We start from the raw sequence: 26,816 nt of genomic DNA on the forward strand, positions 1-26,816 counted from the left end.
TCAGTGGTCCCTACACTGGAAAAAATCAAAATCTAGATAAGTCCTTTTTTCTTAAAATAAGTGCATTTGTTCTCGAATTGAGAAAGTGAAAAAAGAGACATTTTGCCAATGGAACAAGACAATTTACATTTAAAATAAGAAAACACAATTACATTGTCTTATTTCAAGTGCATTGTATATAATTATCCTATTTTAAGAGTTAAAATACTCATTGAATTGGCAAATCATCTAATTTACCTACTCAAATTAAGGGTAAATAATCTTAATTTAAGAATTTCTTACTTATTTCTAGATTGTTTTTCCAGTGTACCACTGGTTAGAACTGAAGAGGCCTCTTTGATGAGAGGTGAAACATCTTCTAGAAAACTTCACGTCCAGTTGCCTAGTCTGAACTTTTTTAAGCTCATCTTTCTAATTCATCCTCTTATTGCTAACCGAATATCACAACATCATCTGCAAACAGCCTAATGGATAAGAGCTCCTGTATGGTCTCGTCTGCTTGTCCGTCATCTCTGCAGTGAGGGAAACAAAGTGCAGATTCCTGAACCCCTATAAGTTTGGCCTCAAACCTCACCACACTGTTCTCTGTATATCAGAGTGATTGAAGCAGCAAGAAAAATAAAACATTTCCAAAAAGTTTCAGTGTTTGGTTAAATCACATTTAGGAGCAAAAGGGACTTTACAAGTTTTTATTTTGTTATGCATTCATCACACAGTTTTCAGACATTGCATTCAGTCTAAAATCTTGGAGTTAATGTAAACGAGTCGAGCTGCCAAAAGACAATATGCTGGAGAACGCAGTCAGTGTTAAACCGTGTTTTAAAGAGATGACGGAAAGAGGCATTTTCCTTTCTCGTTTCTCAGTCGGTTCCTGCAGACCTGCAGTTTGTAGCAGCAGGACGAAGGTCCATGCGGCTGAAGGCTCCAGAAATCTCTCATCAGGTTTTAATGGAGGGAAATCTAATCCAGCCACCACCCCAAAGGACACACCAAGAGGAAAGGAGTGTGTTTTTGTTTCAATCTTTTATCACATGAAAACAGGAACATGCATTAATTCAGCGACTAACAGATACTTTCTGCAGAAGGAGTAGGTCGCTCTGTTCTTCACATTCTTTAATTCATAGCCCACCTTCTGCCTCTGGATCAGCTGTAGCTCCTGGCCAATGAGGAGGAAAAGGGGAGGATTCTGCATTGTTATCTGTGTGGATCGGGTTCTTATCAGGACCAGCGGTACAGATCCTGGTATGCGGTAGTATTTTACCCAAGACCACACCAACCGAGACCAAGGAGTACCAAGACCTTAGTTTTGGTTATGTCTTGGTCTCGGGCTCTAAATTTCTTGGCCTTTTCTCTGTAGTTCTTGGTCTGTTTGGTCTGACTATAACATAAGCATGTAGGCCACATAATTAGAAGAATAAAGGAATCCTGTGTGATTAAGCAGCAGGAATTTGGGATTTAGTGAGGATTTTGGCAAAACTACAGCACATTGACAAAGAGTCAACATCCCATAGTTTTTTAATGTTTTTTCTTGTTATAACTGCAAATCTGAATAGGTTTCATGAGACGGACCAACGTAAAGTTTTGCCTAATCATGAAATAGAAGGAAACCTATACATGGGTTTCAACAACTCCTACTGATAAACATCTGGGAGGTTTGGTGTGAATTTCTCTTCAGCCCCTGTGAGTCTGGCTGCAGAATTAAACTTCCTCATATACTTCCATATATCATATGGAGAACATCTGCGAACTTCTGTTTTTGAGTCCTGCCATATATTCAAATAAATTCAGGTCAGAGTTTTAACTTGGCCCTTCTGACCCTTCTGCTCTGATCTAAGACATAACTTTTTTGGCTTGATGTTTAGCTCCTTCCTGCTAAAAAAGGCATCCTTACAGCATGATGCTGCCACCACCATGCTTCTTGGAATGGATGTGTTCACTTTGACTTAGACAACTTTTATGTCGTTTTGTAAAGCTTTTGTGAAATTTCCTTTCCTTAAAGTGTAGCAGTGATCAAATGTATACTGTGTGGGAGAAAAAAAAGGGGCATTGATATGGAAGTTCAAAGCATTAAATAGATATGGTGCAAATATGCAGTGTTTTGGTTTGGTGTTGTCAGTTTGATGCAAAGTCTGACGGGATTTAGAGTTTTCTCAACAGTTCAGCTGTCTGATGGCGGTGCTGTGAAGCGTCTTCCCAGAGGGCAGCAGAGAGAACAGTCCATGGTGGGGCGGTGAGGGGTCGTTGATGATGTTACAGGCTTGGGACACGCAGCGCTGGGAGGAAATGTCCTTAATGGATGGAAGAAAAGCCCTGATGATTCTCTCTGCTGTTCTCACCACTCTCCTCACCTTCTTCCAGTCTGAGGCGCTGCAGCCTCCACACCACACAGTCAGACAGCTGGTCAGAACGCTCTCTATGGTGCTTCTGTAGAAGATGGTGAGGAAGGGTGGGGGCAGGTGGGCTTCTGAGCCCTTTTGACCAGTGAGGTGGTGTTTACGGCCCAGCTGAGGGTGTCTGGGAATTTGGTTCTGCTGACCACCTCTACAGCTGAGCCGTTGATGACCAGTGGAGTGTGGTTAGGACGGTTCTTCCTGACGTCAACGATGATCTCCTTCGTCTTCCCCATGTTCAGGATCAGGCTGTTATCTTTGCACCTTTCCACCAGCTGCTCCACCTCCTCTCTGTAGTCCAGGTCGTTGTCGTCACACCGCCGTGGTGTCGTCTGCAAACTTCACAATGTGATTGGTGGCGAACCTCGGGATGCAGTCATGTGTCATCAGAGTAAAGAGCATAGGGCTCAGGACGCAGCCCTGAAGGGAGCCTGTGGTCAGGGTGATGACATCAGAGGTGTTCTGTCCAACCCAGACTGACTGAGGTCTCTCTGTGAGGAAGTCTAGCAGCCAGTTGCAGAGGGGTGTATTTAAGCCCAGCTGTTCCAGTTTTCCCATCAGATCCTGTGGGATGATGGTGTTGAAAGCTGAACTGAAGCCCAGAAACAGCATCAGCTTTCAACACCATCATGCTGCCAACACCATGCTTCACTGTACAGAAGTGTTCACTTAGACTTAGACAACAGCAAGTTTTTTGTGTAAAGTATTTTACATATCGTTCACAGAGTTTAATCAATGCACCTTCTACTACAAGCACTAGGCCTGCTACACGACTCAGCGAACTGAAACTTTCTTCTCGTCCCTTTTGCATGAAGAACAGGTTAAGTTCAGCACCTTGTGTGATAGAGCTGTTTAAAGATTGATGTCGGACTGAAAGTGGACTTTTTGACAGTCTGTCCTACTGAAGCTACAGTAGGACAGCGCAGCGTCTATCTGTCCACATTCTGACTTTTAGAAGGTTTCAGAAGAAATTATTGCTGGGAAAGTTTCAAGAGTTAGAGACCCTGTCAATGAGTCAGTTAATTGGTCTTACCAACTGCATGCATGTGTGTGTATGTGTAGGTGTGTTCTTGTGTGTGTGTGGTGGGGGGGGGGGGTGGGGGGTGGCAGGGGGTTTCTTGGACAGGAAAGGGAAAAGATGACCATTTCCTGCTGCAGCAACAAAATAAAACAAACAGGAAACAAGGAGCAGAGCTCACAGGGAGCTCAGCCACGAGAGATACCAGGAGATCCAGAAAGGAACACATTTAACGCACAGAGCTGTGGAACCTCACAGAACCCTGCAGAACTAGAAGGAGGCCGTGGAACCACCTGCAGAATCTGGAGGAATTTAGCAGGATCTGGCACACTGGAGCTAAAGAAGAAGGAACCAGGCTTTCCATTAACCTGCAGGAACATCTGGGGCAATCTGAGAAGAACATACACCTGACTGGACTCAGAGATGATTCTGATCTGACAGGACGTCCTGGTTGTTTTGCTGTTTCTCTGTGAAAAGGTAAGAAGAGCAGCAGCTTCATTCTGCATCTGTGGTTCTGTGTGAGTCTTGAGCTGACTGTAAGGTAGGGACATACTGGAGAGTAGATTTAACAAACGTTTCAAAGCTGAGTTAAAGCTCTGCTTTCTGAAGGGACTTGAGTTTCTCCAAAAGATCCAAAACTTCAAGATTCCGAAAAAATACACTTCACACATGACTGGGTGGCACTGATCCCGGTTGCAGGTGTTTCATCAGAACCACTGGCTCATGCTTTCTGCAGCTCCGCATGCTGCAGGTTCCTCTGATGTTCCTGCTCAGATAAACACAACCCCCACAGGACGAGACAGGCAGGAAGTCTTCTCACTAAGAACTCACTGCTGCTGGTAGGGAGTTCATCAGAGAACCTAAACAGACAAGAGCCAAAAACCGGACCAGAACCGGCTCCTAAGAAAGATAAACTATCCACAGTCCTGAGAAAACGAATTCACATTCTAAAACTGTTGGTAAAATGAGACAAAAAATGACTTCAAAATAAGATTTTTAGGAATTATGAGGAAAAATCAATCCAAGCCCACCTGTTTGTGTCAGAAAGGATCTGCCTCAATCAGCGTCAGCATCTCAATTAGATTGAATCCAAACTTTGACTAGGCCTCTCCAAACCTGTCTCACTGTTTTACCGTTTCAGTCTCTCTGAGATGAAGATGTTCTTTGGATAACTGTGCTCCTGTAGAACCGAGGTGAGCTTCATCTTCAGGTCATCTTCAGCATTTCCTGCCAGAGATTCCTTCAATCACAGGAGGTCCTGAAGCAGGAAAAGCAGCCCAGATCATCATACTACCACTGCCATGTTTGACTGGAGGTGCAATGGTGTCTTAATAAAATGTAGGTGTTCTTTGGGGTTAGCAATTGTTCTGGTTGTAGAACGTTCCACTCTCTCTCTGTTATTGTTGAACTATGACCTCTGACCTTAACTGAGGCCTGTAGAGCCTTGATGTTGTTCTCCTTCCAGATGAGTCCTAATGAACTCCTGGAGTAATGTTGGTTAGTCGGCCTCTGCAGTAAGGTTATGTTCTATGGATGAATGGATCCTGGTTCTGACTGGGAAATCCATTTTGAAGGTCAGCGATGTTCTTGTTTCTCATCTGATCTTGAACCTCATTATTAGATGATATTTGGTGATATCTTAACCTGCTTCGTGTTGTCAGACAGGTCCAATTTCAGGGATCTTTGGGTTCTGTTAGTCCGGTGGTCATTAGACCTGGTTGTGTTTTGTGAAGCTTGGTCCATCTTTCAGAAGATGCAGCTAACACAGCTGCTTTAAGACATAACATCAAAGGGGTGCAATACGTTTTTCCATTCAAGGCTGAATTCTTTAGGTGGATTTTAATAAGTGAATAACCGTTTAGAAATTAATTCTTGAAGTGACTTCAGTTATTTTTGATAATTGGCATTTGTAAATTAAATGAGAACGAATCACGTTATAAGATAAACCAACAGAACGTTTAAACAGATGATTTTTTTCATCCATCCATCCATCCATCCATCCATCCATCCATCCATCCATCCATCCATCCATCCATCCATCCATCCATCCATCCATCCATCCATCCATCCATCCATCCATCCATCCATCCATCCATCCATCCATCTGGTGTTGGTTCCCTTAGGTAATGCCAGTTTTAGAACTCTGTTAGAAGATGTTAAATGTTGATAAAGGTTAGGGGAAGCTGTATTAGATTGATCCAACAGCCATCAGTCCACATTTAGTAGACCAAAACCTGCAGAACCCTGAAGGTTCTGACTCCTAACAGGACGTCTGATGTTTGACTCCAGTGAATCATTATTTTGTATCTCCATCTTCCATCCTGTACATTTCCTCACCAGTTGGAATTTATTCACATGACTTTACATACGGAAGGAGACAGACAGATAGGTAGATAAAACTCCAGGTCCAGTTTTAATTTCTAAGGTTTTTCCTTCTGGCAGACAGTTTTTCAGACTGATAGCTAAATAATGTGCTTAGATTTGGGTGTAAAAATGAAACTTTTCGACTTTAAAGTATCTGAATGTTTTGTAACAAATGATGAAGGACCACTTTTACAGAAATTATTTTAAATCTAAAGAAAAATAACCTTGTCATGTTTTTTTGATCCCTATTCAGTGATTATTACTGTTTTTACATAGAAAAATCATGTTTTCTCACCATTGATGATAAGAATACAAAACAATTCAAATCTCTTAAGTGTGTAGTAGGTGGTTAGAAATGTTATTGTCCACAAGGAAAAAGTACTGTTGGTTTGTTTTGAGTAACTTTAATGTTGAAAAACCAGACCTACAAATGGAGACCGATGCAAAAGGAAGAAGGAAAATCAGCGGCCTGTCAGCCGAGGTACTTTCTCATATAGTTAGACCAAAGAATATGGAGCCAAAGGAAGTACTTCAAAGTTAAGTTTTCAATTCCCTGGGTCTGTCATGTTGAAATGATGTCATTTTAAAGTTATAATTAAAGTATTACAAGTCGTCTTCTTAAATAACTATCAAAAAATGTTTAATTATATTTGATGATAATGATAAAAATGAAAGATAGGTTCTATTTCTTTTGCCTGGTTAACACACTGAAAATCAAGAGATTTCATTGATCCACAAATTATCTGTTTGTCCATTGATCTATAATTGAAACCTAGAACTAATTTCTGAGAGAAAACTTAGAGGTGTCCACATTTCAATCCCTGAAATTATTTTTTTTACGAAACTGATCTTTAAACATGGCCATTTTCGATTCTTTCTCTGAAAGGCAGTGTTATGAAACAAGGCTGAACCAATGACAGGAGCAGAATAACAGCAGCTCTCAGCCTTTTGACTGTAAGAACTTCTCCTTTTGTGACCAACTGACCCGAATAAAACCACAAAAACACTCTTCTAATAAAGTTTAGGTGCTGAATCAGCAGCACAACTTTCCTCTTTCAGAAGCAGTTTGATTTCAGAGGTAAAACGCCTCCAGCTGAATCATCAGGGACTCAAATCACCAAAAAAACCAAAGATAGTTTAAACACATTATGATTAGGTTTGAAGCTGTGCTGATTGAGATCGTTTGTCTAACGTTGGGAAGCTAAAACAAGAAACAACCAATAACTGATCATCAAAATGTGCTTGGCTACATTTGTATCTTTTTGAAATCCATAAAATAAACTTTAATCAGAACAAATGTTTCTGTGATTTTTATCTTCTGATGCTTTTTAGCACCAAATCAATTCGCTGGAATCACTGAAACGCTTAGCAGATTCATACATGGATTGATTTTCCACTGAGCTCATAAAACCAAACTGAATGTAAGGATAAGAAACTCATGACTGATACATGAAGATATCATCTTATTCACAAAAAGAAATGTCTCTACTTAGGGTTTCATTAAGGTTATGTTTCAGAAACGATGCTGTTCTTATTTTGCCTTTATAGTAAAACAAATGCAGCAGTCACTTTATATGCAGATGATGCACTTATTTATTTACTTTCATTGTTATAGGTTCTGCTCTGCTCAAATAGAGCATTTCTCTCCTTCTGGTAACAGAACCCGATAATTCCCTGTTTGTTTCTATAAAGCAGAGGTACCCTATGTTGTAAAGTTAACAGTACAACCGTTTTCCCTGCTAAATATGAATTTTATTGATATTCTCTCACATGGTTCATATTAAATAAAAAGTAAACTTTGTGACATTTCATTAATTTATGTTTTGAAGTATTGCTTTTCTTGGTGTGCTCACATAATCAAAAGAAAATGTGGAAGTCAATAATATGCAGATGATGCACCCATTTACATACTTTTATTATTATAGGTTTTGTTCCTCTCAAGGAGAAGACCTATCTCCTGCTGCTAACAGAACTGGATGATTCCCTGCCTGTGCCTTTAATGCAGCGGTATCCAGTGGTGTAAAACCAACCGTTTTCCTTGCTTAGTGAAGCAGTTTCTCCACTTTGAATACTGATCACTATCAGCAATTCCTCAGGTGTTTTTTAATAAAGAAAGGAGACATTGAGATAAGTATGTTTTAATATAACAGTTTTGCAACTCTAGATAGTAGATTGTAATTGAAGTAAAAGTGAGTGTGGAGAAAGGATGCTACACAGAGTTGAGGGATGTAAGGAAGGAAACAGATGAGAAGGTTGGCTGAGAGAATGGGACAAAGTTTGCAGCTTTTAAGTGGCAGATAAAGATTTTTTTTTTCCAGGCGTTTGAAGGCGCTGCTGAGGTGTGGCTTTGCTGACAAACCAAAGGTAACACATTACTGCACCTCAAGGGTGTAACTTTGTGAGGAAAGTTGGTGGGGGCGCTCTAAGGGTGGGGGCTGATGGATCTACAGTTACTCGACCCGAATGCTTTCATTAGGTTTCTGTATTTTCCAAAAATGAGCTCAAACATATATTTATGAATGCTTACCTATTGCTGAGAACACAAGAGAAACATAATACACTGATATTTATAGATAAAAGGATGCCTTTTGGTGCCTTATATATACATGGCCCCCAAAAAATTCATGTATAAAAAAATAATGAATAACAGCCGATTCCGATGCCAACATCGATATATCATGCATTCCTAGAAGTACAATTTCCATTCCATCCATCTAGAAAAATATGGATATGCTGCATTTGAAATATAGCATAGCATATTTTCTTCTTGTAAACTTTCTGGTAAACTTGGAGATATATTTTATTGCATGTTGCATGTCTCAGTAAATCTGTTTCCCCTTTAAATCTGCACCTCTCCCTACTTCTCTCTGTGCTCTGTTTAACCCTCTGGTGCGTAGTGGTCACTGTAGTGGACAGCTACTACAAAGTAAATATCTCTTTAATTCTATGGTTTCTATAGTGAAACCTTACCGCCCAGCAAACACATATAGGCTCCCCATTGTAAGACCCTTCCTAAGTACACTTCAGGAGACATTCAAGGCAGCAGCAGATCCTGAGGAATTTCAGTCACTTCAGTAAGCTATGAGTGTCATTGGTTTCCTTATTCGGTTCTTAACATTGTGCCTTTATAATGTAAAAAATTTAACAAAATATGTTGAAATATTTTTCAAAGCATAAAATGAATCAATGGTCTGCATTTTTTACAACAGAATACTAGATCATTATTTTTTTTTAAAATAAATTCATAATATTTTATATTGAGTTCTCATGTGCGCATAGTCCACTCCAGTGGACATATCTGTAACTTCATGAAACAACAATATTTTTGGGAAAAAAAGTTAAACATTTTTTTTCATGTCCTAAGAATAAGAAAAAACCTTGAGAAAAAAATCTTGATCAAGGCTTTCATAATTCATGCATCAGAGGGTTCAAAAGATTTATGAACCTATACTAATATAATGATGCCGTAATTTTTTTTTCAAGATATGTAGAAGATCTGCAGTCTGATTCTGTAACTGGGAGTCATGGTCCTCTGAGAAGCCCAGCTTTTTTTAACTAGTAAAGAATAAAATGTTTTCTCGAGCATCTTGCATTATAATACGAACTTGTATAAACTTACAATCTGCTGCCATTTTTAGCTGAAAAAGCTCTGTATGCCTAATGAACTGATTTTTCGGTGGCATGATCTCTGATTTTTTAACCAACCCGTCTCCTAACTTTTACTTAAACATCAAAGTAGCTGCTGGTTAATGCTGCTGTGTCTCTCCTCCACCCACATAGCTACTCTGTACGTCAGTGAAATGCGCCCGCAAATCATCTGTCTCAACGCTACAGATCTAACGATGTTACAAAGACTCAAAACGCTCTGAACACAGTTAGTTGCACCCAACCTGTTACCTTTGTCTAAAGTAAATGAGTGGAAAGGGGGGGGAAAGCAAAGATTATCGGTGGGGATTGTCCCCACCAGGCCAAAGTTGGTGGGGACATGTCCACAGCAGTCCTTCAGAAAGTTACGCCTGTGCTGCACCTTCTTTATTAGACTTTATTATACTCACTGTTATCACCATTGTAAATACTATAACTCTCCTGATAAATGTTGTCTGAGAAAAAGAAAAAAGCTTTAAAAGTTGCTGTGATGGGGATCGGTCTGGTGGCAGCTTCATTAATCGGAAAAGGATTTTTCACTGAACCCAAAGCAGCATCATTAGCTGCAGCATCCTCTTCTGCTCCTGTCCACATTGATGTTTGTCGCAGTTATGCAACATCCCTTATGGAGCTGCTTCAGGGTCTGATCTTGCAACCCTCAGATTGTACACAGATGAATATCTCTGTGGGACATAACTTAAATGCCCCGGCATGTCCTGCTGATAGAGGAACACGATAACAGCTTCCATGCTTTACTCCTTTGTCAGTAGGAAAATTAGTGATGTTTTACTTCTGCTTTTAAATGTTCAAATCTGAAGGACTTCCTGGAAAACACAGTTGATGAAAATAAAACATGGAGTTCTGATGGAGCAGAGCGGGTCCCAGGAGGACACTCCATCATAACTTAACTTCTTGCTTCAACAGTACATCAAATGTTGCACAACATCAGACATATTCTCAGTCGTTTCACACAATTAAACATGATTTCATAAATCTAAGCAAGCACAGCTTGATGGGAACCAGAAAGCGAACTAGGTCCATGAAGCTTCTGAAATGAACAGAGAACACAGATCAGTGTGTTTGAGCTGGTGGAACAATGTGGAAAGTGGATTTTCAGAGCTTTTGTGCGATGCATGTGTTTCTAGCAGTCTGATGGATGACTCCAATTAACAGGAATGTCACACACAGACCCTGCATGCTTATGCAGCTTTTTTAACCGTTCACATCCAGTGGAGCTGACAGATGATCCCAAATTATTCATCAATTACCCATCAGGTGGAACCACAGAACGTCCTGGAACGGCATTACAAACCAGTATGTTCTAGTACAGAGGTCTGCTACCTTTCAAATACAAACATGTTACATTTGTCATTTGTTCTATTAAAATATTCCCCAAAATCCAACTTAAACTTCTGAAAAGTTTTTTTTTATATATATAAATTTCATCTCAAGGAATATTACAGAGATAATTCAATCAGATTATCCAGTCAAATTGATTCAAAGTTTTCTATATGAGGAAAACCAGTCGACTCAAATGCAATCCCTCACTCTAAGAAAGCTTGTAGTGACAGTGGAGAAGAAAAACTTCCTTTTAACAGGAAGAAACCTCCAGCAGAACCAGGCTCAGTGTGAGCGGCCATCTAAGGCCGACTGGAGTTCAAGGAGACAGAAGCAGAGATACAAAGGAACTTGTCAACCAGCTCCACAAGCGGTCCCATCCAGGAAACACACAGCCATCCATAAGATAAGAAATGTATTTATTGTCCCACAATTGGATATTCTGGCGTGACATTTCTGAAAACAATTTGCAGACACAAGAGCTAATAATATGAAAAGAACAAACATTTAAAACATGTTTGTTCACTAGAAGAATAAAGAAACACAAAAGACATAGAGAGAGAAAGTTTCTACCTGAACTGCTGTTAATTTGAATTTGAAATGTTGCTCAGGGAAAACAGGCTCCTTCAAAACAACATTACCTTATAAAAACAGAAAAAAGCAACAAAAAAAAACAAAAACAAAAAAAACTAAACAAAAAAAAAAACAGACTCAGCTAAATGGACAGGAGCGCTGACTGATCCGATGCCTTCAGGGACTGTAGGAACACTGAGAATCAGCTGCTGTATTTATTTTTTCAAAACTGTTGCAAACGTCCGACTGTCCCTGAACGCCTCCCTCCCCATGAGCGCTCCCTCCCCCCCGCACTTTGCGCACTCAGCTGCGGGACGTTAGTGCGCTCAAAGCTCCTGGTCACATCAGACTCTCTCCCCCGCTGTTGACGCTCCAGGTCCGGATTCTGAGTCCAGGTTGAGCCGCTGATCCGCCAACATGTCTGCAAACAGTAAGTCTAGAAACTGACTGAAGCTCTGAGAAAAAAACTCCAGAAGGAGAAATCTTAAAAGGTTTCCATGCCCAGAAATAAGTTTGATCAGATGTTTTTGTGTCTATTTATAGATTTTGATTATTATGAAATGAGTGAAAGTGACTCCAGATTTAAACTAAACTGATCATTAGAGGCAGTGACATTTCATTCAGGGCTATCAGCCTAATATCTGCTGCTTTTGCCAATTTTAATGTTAAACAAGACATCAGTAGAGAAAAATGAGTCGTTTATGTTTTGATCCTTTAATTTCTTTATTATTTAGTCTGAATCCTCCAGAACTGCCAGTGCAGTTAGCTTCTTTTTGGATGACTTTGGTTTCTCATTGAGGTGTTTGAGGCCGTATGGTGTCACTGATTAACCCAGACAGATGGTGTCAGATAAGAGGTGGAACCGCCTCAGATCAGATCCATTTTCCTGCCGGGACATTTATACGCAATAACTGAATGTGGTCCTGATGGATTTTTTTTATTCTCCTGCAGCTTAAAGCTTTTCCATCTGATCCGTCTCTTGTACTGTCAGGTGTCACTGACAGACTACAGGAACTTTATTAATTCTACTATTTTAACATCACAACTATGTGACCAAAACTTCATGTTCTAATTTGCAACAAAATATTTAAAGAACCAGTGTGTGCCACATACTGCCATCTAGCGGTCTAGTTTGAGATCGCAGGAAGCCCTACAGCAACCTAGTGAAATTATTTAATTGGAAATGCAAGTAAAAACATTGTGTCTTGGAAAAAAACAAAACAAAAAGAAAAAAGTTTGTATCTTCATGTTTTTCTAAGAGGTTGATTCATTTAGTGTTGAAGCGTTCTGGAATTTTCTCTGTATTCTCTAAGAGTCGCTGAACAGTGACTTTGCAACAGAAAGCAGCGGAATCTATTTAAATGGACAACAGAGAAACAAAGTGTCTTTAAGGAACATCCAAAGAGTTAATTCAAGTCTCAGCTGAACTCAGTTGACTGTCAGCGTTGTTTATTGTAAGGCAGAAGAATCTGCTTCTTATTTGACAAATTTGCTTTAAAGGAACTTAAAGTAAAAGAGCTTTTCACAGGATTTCCTCTATCATGTGCTTAAAATAAACCATACTTGATGCATTCATACACTAATAATTGAAATATGCATGGAGATTCAAACGTTAGATCAGTTTTTACCTGCAGTTTTTCCTCCTAATATTTTAAAGGAATAGAAACTGATCTTCTAATGTAGTAACAGTGTGATTTATCCTTTTTTGATCAGTGCAGATGTACCTTGATTACCTCAGTGCCTTTTTTTTTTGGACTTTTATTTTTCTAATCACTTAAAGGTTGCCTGCATCCATAAATCAGTTTTTTTTTTGTCAGGTCTTCTTACTCGTTAGATGTGATTCCAGAAACATGCTAACGGTTGATTGCTTGAATTTAAACAGGGTGATATTTTATAAGAGGTTTCATTTATTATTTGCACAGTAAAAAGTTAAAAAAGAGAGAACTGCAGAAGAATAAGAAGGCAGATGACAGCTTTAGCTTTCCAGCTGTAATGCTGCTGGTTGAAGAGTTTAAATAAGCAGCGTTGGCTAATTTTTAACTTGAACGCTGATCCAGTTAGAGAGCAGCTTGTGCATAAGATTGAACTTGGAGCTACCGCAAAGCAAAGCAAAAACTTCAGCTGAACATTTCACAGTAAAATGCACATGGTGCATTCACTGACTCGTCCTGAGTCAGTGTAAGAAAGCTTATCCTGGTGAAACACCTTTAGGTCGACTTTTATGACTAGTTTGGTTCAGTCTGTGTGCTCAGATTCCTGCTGCATGTTTTACTGAAGCTGGAATGAGTCTGAGAATATAAAACTATTTTACTTCGCCTCACCTCTTGGACTGATTTGCAAAGTTAAAGATCTGGTTTGGATTTGAAGAAAATATGTGTGCTGGCATCAAAGAGCAGCCTGAAGATCAGACCTGCAGACACGCTGCACCTGTGTTGGAAAGCCTGAAATAATTCAGCAGATTCTGCATCAGTTTCTGGGTTTCAGAGCGATGCAGGAGTTTATCTGCTGCATGATGGGCTGACTGCTTCGGCGCTGCGTTCACTGACCCCGTCTGGTCTCTGAGTCCGGATGTGTTTCACTGAAACAGCAAACAAACAGAAGAATAGAGGCTGATTAAAGTCTATTTTTCCTTTCTTCATCTGTCACAGCTTTCTTTTTCAACCTTCAGCGCTGCGCTTCCTGCCTCCTTCCTCCTCCTCCTCCTCCCCTTCATTGAAGCTGCTCTGCAGGCTGCTGGATGGAATCAGGAGAGGAATATGAATGGCATGAATGAAGTGAGGATGAAAATGGGAAAATCCCCCTCTCCCCTGCTGACTTTCTCATTTTTCGCTTCCTCTCAGTGACAGAAACACACAGAACTGCCGGCTTCTGTCTGAACTCTGATGGCTCTCTGCAGGCTCTGAACTCAGTACTTACATCACACCGACGTTAGCGTCTGATTGGCTGCCTCCTCTACCCAGCTGTGTTGGAAGATGTATGCATTCCGTCTTTAGGAAAAGTTGGAGCAGATTTGTTGGATTGAGTGTTTCGTTAAGTTTTTCATGTTTAGAAGTGACAGATGAGACAGTGTTGCTGTGGTTACAGTTCCCTCCATCGTCTTCGACACAAGAAAGTGTTTGTTTTTCCCCCTGAGCTCTCCCCCTGAATTTAGACAGGATTTTATCGCACATGCCAGGCTCTCACTCAAAGTCCTCTGCAGGAATATGAGATGACATTTTTTTTCTCCTCACTCCCTCTGTGCAGGACTTGTTCATGTTTGGGCTGCAGTTCAACATTTGACAGCAGCACTTTGCTATATGTCTCTGCCTGTAATAAAAGTTTAAAATCTGTGATTTCTCGACATCTGCAGGTGCTAAGGACTTTAAAATCAGTCGACTGGGTCAGGTGCTCCGAGACATTCCAAGATTTAGCTGTTTCTCTTCGGATGTAAACAAATAATCCTGTTATGATTAGCTGTCGATTAATGCAAAATTTGCAGGATCTGATTAATTATTAATGCCAACTTTGAAGAAATTTCCTTCAGTGATGTAATGTTACCGCTTTCCTCTATTGGTCACCACTCTTCATTCTTAAGTGGAGCTTTACTGGTATTTGCAAGAGAAGTAATCACTAAAATCATGCTAGAGCAGAGTCAGGACCGTGATTATTTACACTGTTTATTGGTCACAAGGATTCAGAATAAACTTTATGTGGTTCTTACTGTAAAATAAAAGCTCGATAAACTCTCTATGTTATTGCCTATATAGCTCCCATTTAGCCACACTGCATGGAGGAGCAGCGTTACTTCTCTGCTCCTTGGAAGGTTGAGATGTGATCAGAGATGGGAAGTAACAAAGTGCAAATACTTTGTTACTGTACTCAAGTAGATTTTCCTGATATTTTTACTTTACTTTACTACTTATTTTTATGGCGACTTTTTACTTCTACTCCTTACATTTTTACACAAATATCTGTACTTTCTACTCCTTACATTTTAAAAAATTGGCTCGTTACTTTAGTTTTGAAACATTTTAATGGAGTTACCGTTATTATTTTTCACGTCATCAATACCAAATTCAATCTAATTGGATGGGAATCTACGTTGCATTTGACGCACCACTACAAGATGAATCGACAGATTCGGCGGTTTTCATTCGCGGCAAATCATTGCAGCTTGGTGGCGGCAGCGTTAGCATAGTAGCATGGACGACGAGGTGATTGAAAATGAACACAACGGAGATCTAGTCCTATTGGCAGACATCCATTTAAAATGTCGGCAACGGCATGAAAAAAGTGGTTTCTACTTTTACTTTTATACTTTAAGTAAATTTACAAGCCTGTACTTTGTTACTTTTACTTTAGTAAAGAAGTTTAATCACTTCCACTTTTACCAGAGTATTTTTTAACACAAGTATCTGTACTTTTACTCAAGTACGGAAAGTGAGTACTTTTGCCATCTCTGGATGTGATGATGGAAAAGAAGAGGGCATTAATTTTTGCAGAAAGCAGATAGAATTTATATCACAGTGAGCATCCACTTCATGAAAACAAAGATAGGTAATAGTCTGACAGCATGTCAGCGCGACATAACCTGTTATTTACTGATAGTTTTATATCCATGAATGTTGAAATTTAAAATTTAGTATAGAACATAGTCAAAATTATGTATATACTGTATATATATATACGGTAATCAAATAGGTTTAGGTTTTGTTGTATCCTATGAATAATTTTAGTAATGTGTTAGAAAGCATGTTTTGTTAGTTCAGTCAATATTTAATACAGCTGCAACAATAAAATGTTAAATTAAATTAATGTGCTGTTCTTTTTTTAATTAACCATATTATAAGAAAATATCCAGCACTTCATATTATGGGAATATTATCTCGATACAAAAGAAAACTCAGGTTTTTAAGAACATTTTTTGCGATCCAGGTTCAGTCTCTTTAGAGCCTCTTTTACTCAGCATTAAACCAACAGCGTTTCTGTTCAGGGATTCTTTTGCAGATGTTTGTCTCTAAAAAAGCTCCAGCTGCCTCTCACAGACATCTTGCCTCTTACTGCTTCTCATTGGTCAGGCAGTTGTAAACATGGTGATGTGGCTTCTATCATCATTATCATTAGATGGGGAGCTTCTTATTCAGCAAACATGGAACGTTTTGGATAATCAAACAAGATGACTGATTTCAACCCAACAGGTTTGCCATCTGCTGAGGTTCCACATGTTTCCACAGGAGGAGATCTTTTTAAATTGAACTTTATTGATCTCACATTGGAAAAATTTACCTACACATTTAACCCATCCCTTTGGGGAACAGTGGGCTGCCATCATGGGGCGCCCGGGGAGCAGTGTGGGGCTAAGGGTCTTTGCTCAGGGAGTCTGTGGGAGTGGAGCTCGAACTCAGAACCTCAGGATTCCAAGCTCTGTACCCAAACCACAAGGCAGCCACTCCCCTTCAACAGCTCAGCACCTTTAGAAGTCAAAACATGATGTAGCCATGCAGGAGGGAACCGTTGAGAAAACTATGACACATTTTGGAACTCAGAGGAACTGAAATGTGTCCAAATGCTGTAACATCCAATTTATTCATGTCTAAATAGTTTGATTTCAAGAACCAATGCATGTAGCAGAAGTTGGCTTGTAGCAGTTTTATTGATGATCAGCGGTTATAAAGCCGCCCTGAGATAAAAGGACAGAGTCACACCCTCAGACGTCATGGTTTTCTTTAATAACCAGGGACTCTACAGCTATAGCTGCAGATCAGACATGTTTCAAATGTCGCCCTTGTTTAGTAAGGGGAGCCACTATTTTTGGAGGGTTCCTCAGGGATGTATTTTAGCTACACTGCTTTTTTCTTTTCACATGTGCCTTTAGTGTTGAATTTACAAAACTCCTGCTCTTTCAGATGGTTAACCAATGACTGAGATGATGAGGTTGGTTGAGCAGCACTAATCCAGCTAAGGTGTCTGTTGGCCTGAAAAAGTAGACTGCCAAATTCCTGCTGTGATGGTTGAGAAATCTTTAGAAGTGGGTCTACAGGTCTGTGTTGCTGTAAAACGGACTTGTTCACATCTTTACACCCCTTTATTCTCCCTTTCAGAACTACCATGGTAGTGTTTGCAGCAGAATGGCATCAGTGGTACGGCGTGTAGAGTAGAAAAGGTGAAATTCCTGAGTGATCCAATCAATGATGACATAAGACATATAATCAATTTTACAGTTATTATCAATATGACAATAAGTTCTCTAGAGGAAAAATCCCTAGTCAGTTTTCCTCTTGGCTCTGGATAACATGTTTGGATAAAAATGTCTTTAAAGAAAACCTTTTTCAAAAAAGCACCTTGGTGATGATCTGTGGGTTTTCTGGCTTTACTGAGCAAAGTGACACAGGGATGAAGTGATAACAAAGTGGGTGAAGGATCAGAAAACCAAAATGTTTCATCTGGGTCTTCATCTCGTTGAAAATATCTGGTCAGTTCTCTGAAAGGCAGAAAACAGAAATAAAGAAGAAAGCAAGATAAAATGCAAAATCACATAAGACGAGGGTGGTTCACCATCCAATAGGCTTCCCCCCGACCAGCTGAAGAGGATTCCAGAAGGTATGACGGATCAGGAGCTGGACTAACCACCCTGAGGAGAAATCTGCTGGATTTCCTGATGGAAGCCATAAATATTTGAGTCCATCTGTGAAATATCACACAAATATTTCTGAATATAAACCTTTAATGTGAAAGCAGGAAGGTTTTTTTGAGGAAAAGGGTCAGTTTAGGTCAACTCAGCGCATGGTGCGGAGATTGGTGAAAACCAACTGACAAAACGTGCAGCACAGGTTCATCTGCAATCATTGTTTTCATAACAGTGGTATGAATGTCAGTCTGCAGTATTAAACAGATTCTCTGCAGGGTTCTTATGGTCAGCCATCTTTACATGATTCGTTCTCTGAGCTGTTCATTACTCGCAATAAAGCAGCTTTTTTTAATCAAGATAACAGCACTACATAAAAAGTCTGCCTGTTCACCTCCAAAATCCTTCCTTATTGTCAGGTTGTCTTTTATTAGTCTAGAAATAAGTGTGCAAAGTCCAAGCTCTGTCCAAGATGGTCCTAGGAACAGTGCTGAAACTCAGCTTTCATTGGTGGTTATGTTGACATTGTTTTTACTTTATTTTTCTCTAACAAACAATTTCAAAGGTGATTTTTTAAAATAATCTTTCACCTTTAGGTCCACCTCAATGATGGACTCTTCATATCTTCTCTTCTTCTGACTTCCTATCCACACTGCAAACAACTGAAATCTAAATAAGTAATTTTTCTTAAAATAAGTGTATTTGTTCTTTAACTGATGAAGTCAGTGTGTCACTTTGCCAATGGAGCAAGACAATTTACATTTAAAATGAGAAAAAATGAATGCCTTTTTTTATTTCAAGTCCATATTATCTAATTATCTTATTTTAAAATACTCAATCCATTGGCAAATCATCTAATTTACCTACTCAAATTTAGGGTAAATACACTTTATTTAAGAAATTTGACTTATTTCTAGATAATTTTTGCAGTGCAATATGTTTCTCTTTCATCATCTGGCAATTTTTTTAATTCAACGATGGACACAAAAGAAAAAATGCTAAACAGCATTAGCAAACTGATTATAAATGCAAATGTTTGTAATGAACTAGGCTAACAAGAGCTCGTTCAAGCCTCACTTCCCTCAATATAATCAGTAAAGCTAACATTAGCTTAGCTCATACAAACTTCCAGATGTAATTATTTGAGAGTATATTTGCTGTTGCTGTTAGAACACATTAAAGACCGCGTTAAACTAAGTTATTTAATGTGGATTTCACTGAACCAATGTTTAACTAAAGAAAACAGTACTGTCTGAAAGGGATTGGTAGACAAAGTGTTCAATAAAGGCAGTTAACTTTATCTGCTTGGTTCCACCCTCATATGGGACTGGAAAATTGCATTTTCTTTATAATCGTAATTTAGAAAACCGCAATTTTCAAATCAATTTGAATCACAGTGCATTTAAAAAAAAATGGAAGACAATTTCTCCTCCCAACCTTTTACATGGCAGTGATACATTTAAAACGGGTTTGCTGCCACGCAGAATGGAAGAACATTGCAGCTAACATGCAAATCCAAGCATGATGGTAGAAGTAAAAACTTTTTCGTGCAAATATTACGGTAAAGTCCTACAACAACGGACTCTGGACAAGCAGGGTTTCACACTCAGGACAAATCTGAAACCCTGAAGTGAAACATCTACATGCCTGTGTTTAGTGTATGGGAAAATCTCAATAAAACTGCAATATTGGTTAAACATGACTGCAATTTAGATTTTTGTTAAATCTTTCTTAGACTTAGACAGGCTTTCTTTTTGTACACATAGAGTGTATACAAAAAGAAATTTCATTAAGTACAGCTCTCAAAAAAAATTCATTTTTTAAAGTGCAGCAGTGATAAATGTAAACATACCAGTGTATATTAGTTACAGTTTCCAACATTTAGGGCTTTTTTTATTTTATTTAATACAGAAATATACATGTTCACACAGAAACAGATCAACCTGTGAGTGGTAGATCATCTACAGGAGCATGAAAAGCAAAAGAGCACAGAGAAAGAGCATTGACTCATGTTTGTGACATTGAGGCCTCATAGTATTAAATTTATATAAAATGTTTAAATTGCACGTAGAGTGAAGTTTATGAAAAAACTGCTTATATCAGTATTTATTAAGCGTATGCATCTTTTCTTTTTTTTGCTGTGGGTTTTACAGAAGGAACTTTATACTTGTTTTAAGGTAAACCATGATCCTCTGGACTGTCTCAAAGGGAACTAACTGGTCCAGTAGGAGTTTTGGTCAGTTGTTCAAACATCTGGAGACTCAGCTTCACAGACTAGGTGTCAACGAAGGTCAAAGCCTTCGGCTGCCTCTAGAACATCTGTAGATGTTTCCCTCGTCATCTTGGACTTGAAGAGCATTTATCAATCTAGATATTTCTGTGGAAAGGATCATGTTGAAACTGGGGTTTTGTTTCAGGCTGACAGCTGGATGTTATCTGACAGAGGAGCTAAATGGACATAATGTCTTTAATCCTCCTGCAGCCGATTGTTGCTATAGTTCCAGTTTCTGCACAGCTGCCTTCATCTCTACATGTTTCAATTCACTCGGAAACCAAAACCCAAACCTTAATCAGGCTTTGGTGCCACAAGAAGATAAATTGGGACAACGCTGCACAGGAGCTCAGAACATGTACAGTAAATATGTCGTTAGAGTCAACATCCGCTTAAAACCTGCAGATCTCCTTTATCCTGAGATTCCAGATTGGAGGGGCTGATGTTTACACCAACAACATCAGTGACCTTATCTGACCCGCAGAAAATAAACCGGTTAGACGACAGCGTCACGCTTACCTTCAATGCAGGAATCAATGCACTTCATCTGTAGTTTTAATCACTTTAGCGTCAAAAATGTCTCATTTACAACCAACTTTTTAACTCTTTTTGTTTGATGTTTTTTTGTACAATTTTCTGAGATTTTATTGGTAAGCAATGGGGAACTAATTCTGATAAAAAGCCCCTCAGTGTGACTCTACAGAGAAACCATAAAAGGTGAAAACTGTTGAGCTTCAGAGGTCAGAGTGACGTCACTCAGGCTGATCTGAGGTCAGGGAGTGTTTGGTAATCAGGTCTGACATTAAAACTGATCTCTATCGGACGCCGGTGTGAACCGACGAATGTGGTTTGTGCATGATGATTTAAAGAAAGCAATCCAGAAATGAAGATTTGAAAATTAACAAAGTATCAAATACGTATATTAAAGTTTTCATAGTAACTTTGCTTCTTTCTCAGATTTGGTTATCTCAGTTTATTTTTTCAACTTTATTTTTCACATTTTATTTTTAAAAATATATATTTTCTGCAGATTTATTGTGAAATGTGATTTTTTTTTATTTAATTTTTTTTATTAAAAATAAATCTGTAAAACACATGGGGGAAAATGAAATTTATAAAATGAAAATAAAACATAAATGTAATGATTTTTTTTAAGTTTCATCACTGGATTCCATTTTTGAAATATAAAAATGTGTTCTTTTCATGCAGTATAATGGAACAGAATTAAATCCAAATCCTGCTGAACATGCTGCAAAGGTTAAACTAAATTAACAACACTTTCATTAGTGTTTGCAGACTTTTTGTATTATGTGGAGAAGAAATCAGGTTTAAACTTTAGGACTTTTTGCATTAGAAACTTACATACATGGTATAAAATACTTAATCTTTTTGTTTCCTATATTATAATTAATTGTCATCACCCTTCCTTATCATTTAACTCTTCCCTGTTTGGATTTGCCGAATGCCAGAACAATAAATTTAACTAAAGAAAGATTTTTTCCAGTGAATTCTGTCCGAACTTTCTTTAAATTCAGTCTTGTTTACATTTCCTCAGCACTTTGTAGAACTGCCTTCAGGGCTCCAATGGATCTTCTAATAGTTTGCTGAAATTCTGTCCCACTTCTTGCAGAACATTTAGATCTGTGTCAGATTGCTAGTCGTCCCTCATGACAGGACAAACATCTCCGTGTCTCGGCTAAGACAAACCCGTTCACCTCTACTTATCCCACTGTACAGAGGGTCAGCAGCAGAGCTAGGAAATGAAAAACAAGTCATTATGCCTCTAAGCTCAGGAACACCTTGGAATCTCCTCCCGCAAGATATAGAAGGAAGCAGAGGAGGAAAGGTCTGAGGACCTCTGATAAAGGTGTTTATACTGCAACATGATCTTTAATAGCAGATGTACCTTCGTTTAAAGCCGAATCTATCTATAATTTAAGCTTTGTGGTAATTCAATCCAATTCAGTTTATTTATATAGCGCCAATTCACAGAACATGTCATCTCAAGGCACTTTACAGTTCAACCAGATCATACAGTCAAATTGATTCAAGGTTTTCTATCTAAGGAAAACCAGGTGATTGCATCGACTCATTGACTTGAATGCAATCCCTCACACTAAGCATGCTTGTAGCGACAGTAGAGAGGAAAAACTCCCTTTTAACAGTAATAAACCTCCAGCAGAACCAGGCTCAGTGTGAGCGGCCATCTGCTGAGGCCGACTGGGGTTCAAGGAGACAGAAGCAGAGACACAAAAGGAAGCTGTAAAAGGCGGCCCCGTCCAGGAAACACTCAGCCAGGCAGATGAGCTCTGAGCCAGCCCCCATGTCAGAGGATGAAGAGAGCACATCCAGCCAGTCACAGTCAGAGAAACAGGACTACACTGAAAAACATAAACAAAGGTGTTGATGACAGCAGCACAGCTGATATTTCTCTCCAGGATGGAGTTACAGCCAAACAGGAACAGCTACTATGAGAAAAAGCAGAGAGAGCAGAACGTTAGAGATTGAACTAACAGATTCTGCAGAATAGGAGAACAGAGATAAAATGAAGCAGAGAATGACTAAGAGGTGTAAAAATGCTGGTGTTTTTGTTGTGGTTTGTTTTGTTTGTTTGAGTTGCTGAGATAATTTCAGAAGCAGTTCATCCAGTAATCACCTCCTACGGTGTTTAAACTCCTCAATCTGCAGGTCTCTGTCGGATCCTCCTGTTTTTGTCTGGATTCCCGCTACTTCTGCTTCCCACCTGGATGATTTTTTTAGGACTTTATTTAGTTACTGAACCTCTGGTTTCTTGCTTCCACCCATCAGTGTTATACACCAATCAGTGTCATTTCTCTGGCTCTACCGACAGGTTTTTTATACATTATATTTGGTGGAGGGTTTTGTTTCTATTTATGTTTAGGTGAATTTAGTTAGTTTGGAAATTGGTGTTCAGTTTGGTTGATATATACTAATATTTTTGTGTGTATTTTGTTGATTCACTTATTGTTGTTTGTCAAATGGTCTGTCTGAAATTGTGTGAAATAAATTCCCATTCATTAATTCATTCATTCATTAATTAATTAATTAATTAATTAATTAATTCATTCATTCATTCATTCATTCATTCATTCATTCATTCATTCATTCATCCTAATCACCCTATAACCTCACATGCTTTAAACTGGATGCACAGCCATGTTTCTAACATGACCCATGCAGAAGTGAAAAACTTCTATCCAGCCATGCACCTCCATCCACATGTTTCCCTCAGCAGGCAGATAATAACCAGTCAGGACACGGAGGACCGTCTCCTGGCTTGTTGCGTAAGTCTGGCTGGAGGCTGATGAGGGATGAGGGTGGTTCTGCTCCAGCAGCTCAGAGCTTTTAGAACCAGATTACTCAATACCAAAACTTTGACCCACGCTGCATCTGTCTCTCATTAATGAAAAGCTCTGACTCAGCAGCGTTTATGAAGAAAAGCATCTGTTCCCTGAGATGGATTATTATATCATCCCTGCAGAGAGAAATGAACTCCAGAGGGGAATTAAGATTCTGGGAGTGTTTTCTTTATTTTTCACAGTGAGCTGAAAGTCTCACTGAAGCAGCACCAGGAGGATTCTATGGACCTTCTAAAATATTACGTTGGTGAATGAGAAGTCCTGATTGACCTCCTGCAAGAGGAGCTCATGTTCCTGGATCAGCTGACCGACTCCAGCCTGCATCTCTGTGGGAAATGATGGCTAGAAAAGACTCAAACTGTTCTTCACATCAAACTGACCACTTATCATTCCAAGCATTTATCAGCAGATTCCCAGAAAATGTCTCCATCTGCTCCAAGTAAACTACACATGGGTCATTTGTGTTTCCCTTTGTGTTAAACTGAAGTAAAGTGGAAACATATTATAGCAGTGATTAAAGACAAATGACCAGAATTTTAAATGTTTGCTTAAGTATTTCACATTTTAGGTCCTCGTCGTCATGATATCCTTCCGTGCATTAATGACAAAATGTTCCCGACCATTTGATTCAGAGCAACTTCTCCAACTTTATTTCTTCCCAGTCCTGAGATCCATCTTGGCCTTAAAGATAACAAGTTCTTTTCATCCTTTTTTTCCTGCTAAAATGTTTGAACGTGTCCTGATATTTGGCATTGTCTGGGGGACAAACAACAGCAAAGGATCTTTCCTCAGACAGCATCCCCATCTGCAGTCCAGATGGCCGCTCACACTGAGCCTGGTTCTGCTGGAGGTTTCTTCCTGTTAAAAGGGAGTTTTTCCTCTCCACTGTCGCTACAAGCATGTTTAGTGTGAGGGATTAACTTCGAGTCAATGAGTTGATGTCAACTGGTTTTCCTTAGACAGAAAACTTTGAATCAATTTGACTGTATAATCTGGTTGAATTGTAAAGTGCCTTGAAATGACATGTGTTGTGAATTGGCGCTATAGAAATAAACTGAAATGAAACAGAATTGAATTGCAGAGATTTTAAACAGCATCAGATACACAATCCAACGCAGTAACAAGAAAGAGCCTGGCTGCAGGGACGGACTGCTAAAAAAGACCTAACGCACCTTTATAGGTCAGGAAAACTCATCAACTGTCCATCCCATTCTACCAGACTCGGACTGGTAATCTGCGATAGCGGGCATTTGCCCGGTGGGCCGGTCCTTCTTTCAACGTGTGAGGGCCGGCCCTCCTTAAATCATACTGGCTCCAACACTTACTCTCCAGCCAAAGCTCCTACCTGTTACAGTAAATAACTCAAGGAGCTCAAGAAGTAATACAATGATGTATGCAGTATATATATATATATATATATATATATATATATATATATATAGCACTTCTTGTCATGCACATCCTTGTGACGGTTGGCCAATGGTGTAATTTTCTATTTCTTCAAACTGTAAAATCCTTCCAACAAACTAAATTATGATAAAACTAAAATACTTTCTTTAAACCAAACTATGATGTTCCTCCTGTATTTGGAGAATTTACAGGTGCTGGTCATAAAATTAGAATATCATGAAAAAGTAGATTGATTTCAGTAATTCAATTTAAAAAGTGAAACTTGTATATTATATTCATACATTACATACAAACTCATATATTTCAGATGTTTATTTTGTTTAATTTTGATGATTACAAATGACAACAAATGAAAATCTCAAATTCATCATATCAGAAAATTAGAATATTGTGAAAAGGTTCAAAATTGATGGCCCCTGGTGCCACACTCTAATCAGCTAATTAACTCAAACCACCTGCAAAAGCCTTTAAATGGTCTTTCAGTCTAGTTCTATAGGCTACACAATCATGGGGAAGACTGCTGACTTGACAGTTGTCCAAAAGACGACCATCGACACCTTGCACAAGGAGGGCAAGACACAAAAGGTCATCGCTAAAGAGGCTGGCTGTTCACAGAGCTCAGTGTCCAAGCACATTAATAGAGAGGCGAAGGGAAGGAAAAGATGTGGTCGAAAAAAGTGTACAAGCAAGAGAGATAACCGCACCCTGGAGAGGATTGTGAAACAAAACCCATTCAAAAATGTGGGGGAGATTCACAAAGAGTGGACTGCAGCTGGAGTGAGTGCTTCAAGAACCACCACACACAGACGTATGAAAGACATGGGTTTCTGCTGTCGCATTCCTTGTGTCAAGCCACTCTTGAACCACAGACAGCGTCAGAAGCGTCTTGCCTGGGCTAAAGAGAAACAGGACTGGACTGCTGGTGAGTGGTCCAAAGTCATGTTCTCTGATGAAAGTAAATTTTGCATTTCCTTTGGAAATCAAGGTCCCAGAGTCTGGAGGAAAAGAAGAGAGGCACTTCATCCACGTTGCTTGAAGTCCAGTGTAAAGTTTCCACAGTCAGTGATGGTTTGGGGTGCCATGTCATCTGCTGGTGTTGGTCCATTGTGTTTTCTGAGGTCCAGGGTCAACGCAGCCACATACCAGGAAGTTTTAGAGCACTTCATGCTTCCTGCAGCTGACCAACTTTTTGGAGATGCAGATTTCATTTTCCAACAGGACTTGGCACCTGCACACAGTGCCAAAGCTACCAGTACCTGGTTGAAGGACCATGGTATCCCTGTTCTTAATTGGCCAGCAAACTCTCCTGACCTTAACCCCATAGAAAATCTATGGGGTATTGTGAAGAAGAAGATGCAATACACCAGACCCAACAATTCAGAAGAGCTAAAAGCCACTATTAGAGCAACCTGGGCTATCATAACACCTGAGCAGTGCCACAGACTGATCGACTCCATGCCACGCCGCATTGCTGCAGTAATACAGGCCAAAGGAGGCCCAACTAAATACTGAGTGCTGTACATGCTCATACTTTTCATGTTCATACTTTTCAGTTGGCCAACATTTCTATAAATCCTTTGTTTTTATTGGTCTTCAGTAATATTCTAATTTTCTGATATGATGAATTTGAGATTTTCATTTGTTGTCATTTGTAATCATCAAAATTAAACAAAATAAACATCTGAAATATATGAGTTTGTATGTAATGTATGAATATAATATACAAGTTTCACTTTTTAAATGGAATTACTGAAATCAATCTACTTTTTCATGATATTCTGATTTTATGACCAGCACCTGTATGTTTGAATATTTTCCAAAA

The 26,816-nt window shown here is 39.1% G+C and overlaps 1 protein-coding gene across 2 annotated transcripts in view; it reads left to right on the forward strand.

Annotated features, from left to right (window-relative positions):
* The first annotated feature begins 3,597 nt into the window (after positions 1–3,597).
* exoc3l2b (exocyst complex component 3-like 2b) overlaps positions 3,598–26,816 on the forward strand; it is a 64,410-nt gene continuing 41,191 nt past the window's right edge. The window contains exon 1 of one of the 2 annotated variants that reach the window (XM_038297702.1): positions 3,598–3,885. The gene's annotated coding sequence lies outside the window, so the exon portion shown is untranslated. Of the gene's footprint in view, positions 3,886–11,627; positions 11,759–26,816 lie in introns of those variants that run through there. The other variant, XM_038297701.1, reaches the window with a different exon arrangement.

The sequence above is a fragment of the Cyprinodon tularosa genome, unplaced genomic scaffold, assembly GCF_016077235.1.
Source record: "Cyprinodon tularosa strain WSP-4 unplaced genomic scaffold, ASM1607723v1 ctg394, whole genome shotgun sequence".
In the NCBI taxonomy this organism is placed as follows: domain Eukaryota; kingdom Metazoa; phylum Chordata; class Actinopteri; order Cyprinodontiformes; family Cyprinodontidae; genus Cyprinodon; species Cyprinodon tularosa.